The sequence below is a fragment of the Cicer arietinum genome, chromosome 7, assembly GCF_000331145.2.
Source record: "Cicer arietinum cultivar CDC Frontier isolate Library 1 chromosome 7, Cicar.CDCFrontier_v2.0, whole genome shotgun sequence".
In the NCBI taxonomy this organism is placed as follows: Eukaryota; Viridiplantae; Streptophyta; class Magnoliopsida; order Fabales; family Fabaceae; genus Cicer; species Cicer arietinum.
Genome location: NC_021166.2, coordinates 44,063,977 through 44,073,939, shown reverse-complemented (window position 1 = coordinate 44,073,939; position 9,963 = coordinate 44,063,977).

Below are 9,963 nucleotides of genomic sequence, written 5' to 3'. Positions count from 1 at the left end.
ATGTTATGTGTTAATTGTTAATTTCGGTTGGTGACCCTTTACAACTATTGTGGAAATATGGGCTTTGCCCTCAGATGAGAACCAGGATCATCCTACCGGTTAGTACCCTGTAGATGGGAAGGTAGTTGGACACACCTGACTGGAGTTGTGTTAGGAGGATCTTGCGGGGAACGTGAAGATCATTTGGGATGTATAATTTTTTGTAGAATGATCAGATTAGGTTGACCTATAGGGACTAGATGTCTTTCTTTTTGGGTTGTGTTTATTTTAATTTGGAAGATTGTACCTATTCCAATATTGTTAGCTTGACATTTTATTTTGATGGGTTCCATGTGCCACTTTTTGATGTGATGTGGGGAGTTAAAATTCTTGGGGCAGTGCTTTTGTACAGGTGTCTGTCGAGAATACCCTAGGGGTATGAACTATGTCTGATAGACCGCATAGCCCCAGTGTATTTTGATGTGTAAATACTTTGGATTCGTATTTCAAAAACTATTCTGCTGCTTGTAAATTCTGTTGACTTATTTGTCGTTGTGTTACGACTTAAATATTTATCCAAAAGTATTTCCTTCATTATTTCTTTGTTTTTATGAATTTGTTTTAAAAAAAAAAAATACACTCGCGCTGTTAAAAATCGGGGTGTTACATGTGCAGTCTGTCACGGACCTTACACGGTGCGACAATCCCCGCAAGGATAAGATGAACCAACAAATCACATGGAATTATCTTTTGGCCCATGTATTATGAAATGCATGAGCATACTCTGACTCTATCCACCAAAATAATTAAGTAAATGCAGATATTAAAAGATTCCCTATTTTTAATACTCATTTAACTCTAACGATTTTCAAATTCCACACATAGCATACTCAAACATTTATTTTCCACCACATGCATCAAATTTAATCAACAATTTACATTAAATTCGATCAATTCAAAAACCACAAAATCGACACCAAGTTCAATCATCAATCACCACAAATTTCCACAAAACTCAAACATAACACATGTCAAACTAATTTTCACAAACCATAACTCAAACGCATCAAATTTCTTTTCCTCAACAACACACATAGATGAATTAAATTCCTTTTCCATGAAAACACTCATCAATTTCACCAAAACCCAACTCCAAACTTTCACCCATAAAAGCATTAAATTCATTTTCCCCAAACCTACACTTCAAACCCAACAAATTTATTTTCCAAACAACCACAAATAAGTCCCAAAATGCAAACTAAAAGTTTGGAAGGATCCCTTACCTTAACGATAGATCTAATATGCGATTACGGTACCGCGATTTATTCCGGTAAAAACTTCGTTCGCGCCGTCGCTTCCAAAGTTGACTCTCTAGCACCGTAGCGGAGTCATGAGCAACTTTCCCTTCTATCTCTTCGCGAAATAAAGCTTGGATCTAGAAGAAACGTGAGGGTTTGTGTTTGACGATTTAGAAACCCCTAACACCGTTTTTCTTCGTTTTCGAATCAAACAAGAAGAATGGAGCTGAGAAATCTTTGTTTTCTAACCCACCAAGCCTTGGGTTTCTTTTCTTGAAGCAAAAGAAAAAAAAAATGGAGAAGGAAGAAAGATGGAGTTCGCGAGCAACAGGGAAAGTAAAATGTTTTTCTGTTTTCTTTCGGCTTTCCTTTCTTTCTTTTTCCTTCATTTCCTTTTCTTTCCTTTTTCCTTCCTTTCATTTTCTTTCTATATATATATATATAGATATAACAATTATCTAAAAATATCTAGATATTTCATAAAATTACCATTTCACCCATCACTTCTCAAACCACTTTTTGTTAAAAATATCTACTCTTGTCGCAACTCAATTGACAGATACAATTTTCAGCAACCCGAGATATTTTTAACAAAACTGTCCGGTATTAAATTCTTCGTAACATAAATAAATTATTCTTTGACAAAAGATTCACCGTACTTAATCTAATTTATTTATCGACGAATAATTTTAATCGGTGCGTCAAAAGATATTTTTGGGCATTAAACTCACAAAATAACAATAACTCAGCTAAAAAGCCTCAGAGTTCAATACCAAACTACACTAAATACAAAAATTAGAATTTAAAACTATGGATCTTACATGAAGCATAGAGATTTGTTGGAAAAGTTCAAGGACTTGAGTCTAGCATGATAGATTATTCAATATGGTACATTGATAATTAGTGGGTTGTTGGACGATATTAGATATTAGAGAAGATCAGAAGTCAGGTTTGCATTTGTTGGATAAGATGGAATTGATGGTTTAAGGGAAGGAATATGAATTCAAGATGGCTAGTGATGGTATCTTGAGGTTTAAAGAAAGGGTTTATGTCTTTAATGTGGTTGAATTAAGAAATGGAATTCTAGAAAACACCACAATAGTAATTTGAGTATTCACCCTGATGCTACCACGATGTATCAAGATCCTAAAAAGAAGTAGGATGAAGAAATATGTAGTGGAATTTTTATATGCTTTTTAACTTGACATATGTCCAAGATAAAGGATCAGAAACTTTCAAGTTGGATGCAACTCCTTAGTATTACTGAATGGAAATGAGACATCATTTAGACGGATTTTATTAGGGGATTACCCAAATCTCTTAATGGATATAATTCAATTTGGGTGATTGTAGGTAGAATAACTAAGTTTTCTCACTTCATTATGATGAATATTACAAATTCCATGGAAGTTGGTTGGTTTGTACATTAATGAGATTGAACGGTAACATGGAGTACCATGTATTATAGTTTCAAATACATACCTCAAATTTATTTTTAAGTTTTGCAAAGGATAATATAAAGCACATGAAACTAAGCTTAGGTTAAGTTCCCCTTACCATCCTTAGATCGTTGGTCGAACTTAGAGAACGAACCAATCTTTAGAGAACTTATTAAGAGAGGGTGTGCTAGAGTAGATTGGGAGTTGGAATAGTTTTTATTGTTGATAGAGTTCAGTTACAATAATTGTTTTCATTCCAATATTAGGATAAAATCATTTAAGGCTTTGTACTGTAAAAGATGCTTAACTCCATTGTATTGCTTTGAGACTATGTATCACTTGATTATAGGACCAAATGTAGTTCAACAAACTATCAAAAAAGTGAAAATGATACAAGAAAAATGAGGGTCGCATAGAGTAGACACAAGAGCAACCACAATATGCGAAAGGACATTAAATTTCAAGAAGGTGATCGTGTATTTTTGAGAATTAGCCCCAACAACTTGTGTTGGTCTAACACTAAAAAAGAAAAAACTTACACCTTATATTATTGGACCCTATCAAATCTTGAGATGTTCCAGACATATAGCCTATCAAATTGCATTAGCTTCTTCTCTTTCGAATCTTCATAGTTTTATGCATGTGTCGTAACTTCTTAAGTGCATCCCTGACCCCTCACAAATGATTGAGTTGGAAGAGATTCTAATTAAAGAGAACCTTACTTTTGAATCTTTGCCCTTTCGAATCGACGATCAAAAGGTCCAGGAACAAAGAGGAAAGACAATTCCATTGGTGAAAATAATTTTGGGCAAGGCTACTAGTGAAAGTGCCGCATGGAAGGCAAAAAGCTAGATGCTGGATTTATATATAGAATTACTCACTTTCGGTAAAATTTTGAGGATGAAATTTATGTTACAATGGAAGAAATGTAACGCCATGTTTTCTTTGAAATTGTGTCTAGCTTATGTGTCATGATTGTGGTGTAAAATTAAACAGAATAATTAAAATTAATGTTATAGTTGTAAAAACCTAGTCAACCATTTTGACCACTTCGCCCTCCGAAGAAAACATATCGTAATGCAACGTGAAACAATCAAAATATCTTGAGATTCAATGCATCACTATTCAAAATAATGGTCTTTTCATGCAAAGCAAATATCATTATTAGTTGTTGTAAATCTCACGTCGGTGTGTGAGCGTTGTCTAGGTGTGCAACATTCTCGTAAATATTATGTTTTAATACGACATTTTCTTATGCGAATTAATGTTCTCAGTGTATGAAAATGTCAATTAATAGTTCGTTTTAATGTTGGTTTCTTAGCTTGAAGTTGTTGTACTTTCGAGTAAAGACATCAAAATTGGACTTTATATAAAGGCTTAAACCAAAACTTGGCTCACTTTTCCACCAACTTGTGGTACTGAAACTATACCTATGCGGTATGCAATTTTTCTTCCAAACACTCATTCCTTGTCATACTATATGGAGCCTTCATTTTCATACCAATTGTGTAAATGATTTTGAATGTCGGTAAGTCTCATTTCGATACGTTATTCTTTTATTTATTGTTTTCTACTTTGTATTGTTTGAGCTACATGTTTTTGGTGTTATATGTCTACCATGTTGGCTACGATATTGTGAAAAATGGTATATCTGTGATGTGATCTATGTTTTGACTGATATGTTATTTTAAACTATAATGGCATTACTGTTGAACTATGAAACGTGTTGTACCTAAGTCATTTTTATGATGGTCCTCTTTTTACATAAGAAGTGACTTAGGACCACAAGGGAATGAATGTATATGTGAAGGTCGAAATGATGGTCCTCTTTTTACATAAGAAGTGACTTAGGACCACAAGGGAAGGAATGTATATGTCAAGGTCGCATACGCAACAGTGCATGCATATTTTAGACCATGGGGTATTCTACAAGATAATCCTTAGGTGACTTAGGGTAATTCCTTAATCTTGGGAGCTACTATGTAACCTTAGTTTAATCCTAAGGAGTCACTTACATGAGTCTCGGGATGAGCCAAATGGGTCGATGAGGACAAGGCTATATACGTTATTGTTAGCCACCTAATGGTTTCATAGTTTGTGTCTCCTAACCAAGTACCTCAAATTAGTTTGGTACCAAATCAAATATGAAGTATTGAATCTAGTGAAAAATTCATTGCATTTGCAATACTCATGTATAACCTGTTGTAGTTGAAAAAATACACAGGAAAAGGGTTATGAAATATGTATTCGATTTGTTTTTTAAAAAATTATACGCTGACTAATGGGTGAAATTAAAACAAGTAAAGAAAGCAGCAATAGACAGAGGAGGTGGGATAACACAATAATTTATCTTGGTTCACTATTAATCCGATAGCTACATCCAGCCCCTTCATCAGAAGGATTTAAACCATTAATGTAATCCAATTACAGCCAATTAACTTTACAAGTTAAGTCTACTCAACATACAACTTGAAAACCACAAGTCGTTGAGGTATACAGCCATTATCGGTTAGGTTACAAAAGTGTTTTGGTTTATTTATGGGTTTCGCACAATCAGAGCATATGAAATTTAAATTCAAAGCCTTAACACAATAAAGATTATGATACAATGTAGTGCTAAATAACATCTAAGTGATTTGTTGTTATAGTTTTCTTTTTCAGGTATGTTGTCTTACTGCTTATGGTTGTGTTTTGTTCCTCAAGTGGTGGAGACCATTTATAGATGCCAACTGTTTGAGCTTTTCAAATTGTTTCTTCTTGTTCCAACGTTCAGATTATTTAATTATAGTTTTGTTGAGACAAAATCCCAAATTAATATTTTGATGATAACTAAACAAAAGTTAATTAAGACTTATAATTATGATTCTTGGTATTTAACATGTGTGTTTAAGTGTATTAATCAAAGATAGGATCCAAGTAAATTAAGAATAAATCACCATGAATAGAAAAATCTGAACAAACAAGAATGGATAACGTTCTTTTTACTTTCAGTTTGATTGATTATCAAGTTAAATATATAAATTGAATTACTGATTTTAACTAACCAATAATGTTCTCTGTTTTTTGTTTTCACAACAAAGATCAATCTTGAGTTATTTTCTTAAGATTTCAACAGGAAATTTTAAAAGGGTGCATTTACAATTCAAACCCCTCTTTCTTGTAAATTGACATTGCTACTTCAATTGGCATCAATGCTCGGCCTCTAAAGTTGAACACCTAACAAATGTTAGAGAAAAATATCTAGAAGAAAAATTCAAAAGATATGTACATTGCTGAAGGAGGGTCATCATACAAACTACCTTACTTTGATGGCACAGACTACTACTTCTGGAAAAGCAAAATACAGTTGTTCCTGAAATCTCAAGATACATGAATGCGGCACATCTTTACAGATAAGAGATTTCATACCAAGAGTCGACCAAAATGATTCAACCTCTTCTGAATGTAAATAAAAGAGTTTATGAATGTAAAACTGCTAAAAAAAGTATGGGACATATTACAAACTCATCACAAAGGAACAAGCCATATGAAAGAAAAAGGGATTGATATAGACATAAGAAAGTTCGAACTCTTTGAAATAAATGAAGGAGAAACAATTGATGACATGTACTCAAGATTCACAACCATTGTAAACGAAATGTGCTCCTTAGAGAAAGCATACTCAATACAAGATAGAGCCAGAAAGATCACGAGATGTCTTCCAATAATATAGAGAGCAAGGGTGACAGCCAAGTCAAGTCAAGAATCTTGACATACTCGAACTAGAGAAACTGATTGGAACATTACGAGCACATGAAGTGCTGCTACAATAAGACAAACCAATCAAAAAGGGAAAAATAATAGCTTTGTAAACATCTCAAGAAAGTCCATATGAGGACTCAGAAGAAATTGAACAAGAAGATGTTGATGAAGAAATAGTTCATCTTACAAGAAAGATACATAGAATGTTAAGAAGAAAGGATCATATTAAAAGGAGATTTTTAAATCAAAAGGAAAACTTCAAAATAGAGGTAGACAAAAGTCAAATCACATATTTTGGATGCAATAAACAAGGACATTATAAAACTGAATGTCCCTTGAACAAAAAAGCACCAAAGAAGTCCATTTTCAAGAAACAATCCATGATGGTGACCTAAAATGACTCTGATGAATCAGAAATAGAGGAACCTGAAGAAGCCAACTTATATTTAATGGAAGATACTGGAGACAAGGAGGTAATAAATTTTGAACCATGTCTTTTATGTGATAACTTGCTTAATGATTCAAATCGTCTTGTTCAAAAATGTAGCTCTTTAAAGGATCAAGTTTTAAAAGAAAAAAGAGAAAAAGTGAAAGCTCAAGTTATGATTGAAGAACTAAAAAACATCATTTAGAACATGCAGGAATCTCATTTTAAGGAAAATAATGAAACTGAAAATCAAGAATGTTTTACGATTCAAAAGGAGAACGTTTTCCTTAAAACAGAAGTTGAACTTCTTAAAAATGACTTGTCAAACTGTATTGGAGCTACTAAAATCTTTCAAAAAATTATGGGATCTCAAGTAGGAATATTTGGTAAAACTTGTCTTGGTTTTGATAAAACTCAAAAAACAAAAATGTATGAAAACTTTTTGGTTCCAAAAAGAAAGGAAGAAAAATGTAAAACCAAATACTCATATTGTAAGAAAATTGGACATCTGGAATTTGCTTGCTACTATAAGAAAAGAGATGAAAAGATTAAAAGCAAAAGGTTTTTTAAAAGGAAAGATCGTTCTGCAAATAAAGTTGAACCAGTTTTAAAAAATCTACAGAAAAGAGAACGTTCTCTAGGTTAATCTCAAAACGGAGAATGTTCTGGAACAAAAATAGAACTTTCTCCAGAAAGTTTGAAAAATGGAGAACGATGTGGAATTTCATCAAAATCAAGTTCAAAGTTATTTAAAACTCATATTTTGAAACCTTCTCCAAGACCAACAACAAAATATTCCTATTGTTCCAAAAATAGCCACTTCAAATCAACTTGCTATTTTAAAAAGAGATCAAGTATTAAAAACTCTTCTAAAAGAATATATACTAACCAACAAGGACCCAAACAAATATGGGTACCAAAATCATTACTAACTTGTGATGTAGGAATAACATCCAACAATCAAGAAAGAACATTGACACATGGACAAGACATGTCCAATACATAAGAATTAAAAATTATGATGCCTCCTCTTGTTACAAAAATTTGGAGTGTCTATAACCTTTGGAAACATTAATAAATCAAAGGATGATGAAGAAGAAAAACAATTTGGACAGCAGCAATATAATGCTTCCAAGGAAACTAAGATTGATAAACAATCTCCGTTTTATTCTTCTCATAAATGCTGGAGAACGACAAAACTAATTGGAAGGATATGGAACCAAAGCTGTTGTTGGAGGTGTAATTACAGTGGTTGATTTGCCTCTAAAATACATCAAGGATATTCAAGTTTCACGTTAGAAGAAGCACATATTCACATTGTACTCTTGTCTAATTCAAGTGCTTATTTGGATCTTATCAAAGTATATTCGGATCATGATTACTATTTAATTCATTCATGGAACTCAAATCATTTTCTACAAATTATCCTCTTTATGTCCTTAAAAGCATTCTTTTGGGACAAATCTCTTCAATCGTTTCAAAAAAAATTAATTTTTGAAAAATACAAACTTTATTACCATAAGAATGTTTTATAAAAAGAGAAATTATCTTTGACATGTTGTCACATTCATCTTATTTTGCTTCCCAATATGCGTTCACTCTCTCTCTATTCTTTCTAGTAAACATGATCTTGTTCAATTTAAAATGTTTACTGTTGAGAAGTAGGGCAAAAGAGCAAAGATGCATCTTGCTTGTATTCAAAATGATTTTTTGATCAACATACATGCTATGATCCTTGATGATTAAATGCAAACTTGAAATTTTATTTGATATATGAATGAATTGTTCAAACACTTGATTTCTATATGTAGCATACTCATGTTATTTCTCCCTACCTTTGCACTTCCTTTGTATTCCCCAACCTTTTTGTTAGATGACAAAGGGGGAGAAGTAATTCTTAGATTTTAAATATATCAGAAGTTCTTTTGTATGATTACTTCTATATGTTGGTTCAAATATTGTAGCATTTTCTGAGGGGGAGCTTTTTAGCTCTCTGTGATTAAAATTAGAATCAAAATTAAAATCTAAATTAACAGGTTTGTCATCATCAAAAAGGGGGAGATTGTTGAGACAAAATCCAAAATTAATATTTTGAAGATAACTAAATAAAAGTTAATTAAGATTTATAATTATGATTCAAAGTGTCTTGGTACTTAACATGTGTGTTTGAGTGTATTAATCAAAGATAGAATCCAAGTAAAGCAAGAATAAATCAACATGAAAAGCAAAATCTGAACAAACAAGAACGGAGAACGTTCTTGACAAATTTTGGAAAAACGGAGAATGTTCTCTAGGATCAAGACTGATTAACACCGCCCAAATATCAATCAATCTCCACTAGTTCAAAGAAGATTATGCCTCTAGAATTTAAACTTATATTATCAGTACTTGACAAGGATCAAGTAGGATCCATTCTAATCAAAGAAACCATTCGAATCACAAAGAGAAAAACTCATGAATCAAGCAAGTTGAAACAAGTATGAACCTTCTCCAGCATGAGTGTCAAGCAAGATAAACAATCTTGAATTGTACAAGACATCCATATTAATCAGGAAGACATCCAAAATGATCAAGACTGAACCTCTAGATTGATCTTCAATCTCCAAAAAGTTCAAAGACTAGAACTCTAGATTGATTATTAATCTCCAGAATTTTTCATTAAAATTCTGCAGAAGTTCATCATCATTCTCTAAGTTGTTTTGACAAAATCAAAACTCCAGATCGAGGCAAAGACATCAACAACATATATCTGAAGTATAAAGGATCATTAAACACAAGAGAAATCTGATCAAAAACAAAGAAATTAGCCCAGTCAATAGAGTTCAAAAGTATTCAAAAGACTGAAATATTTTTATTCATATATATTGGTTTTGGACAAAATTGACAGAGCACTACCAACAACTCTTTTGACCATTATTAATTGCTCTAAAACACCTATAAAAGGAAGGTCAATGCTCAAGGAAACTGTAGAAGTTCAAGTGCTAACAAGTCTCATTAAATCATTCACATTCATACTTAAAATTCTCACTTTCTCAAGAAAGAATCAGTTCTGATTATGTTTCAATACTATGTTATTATT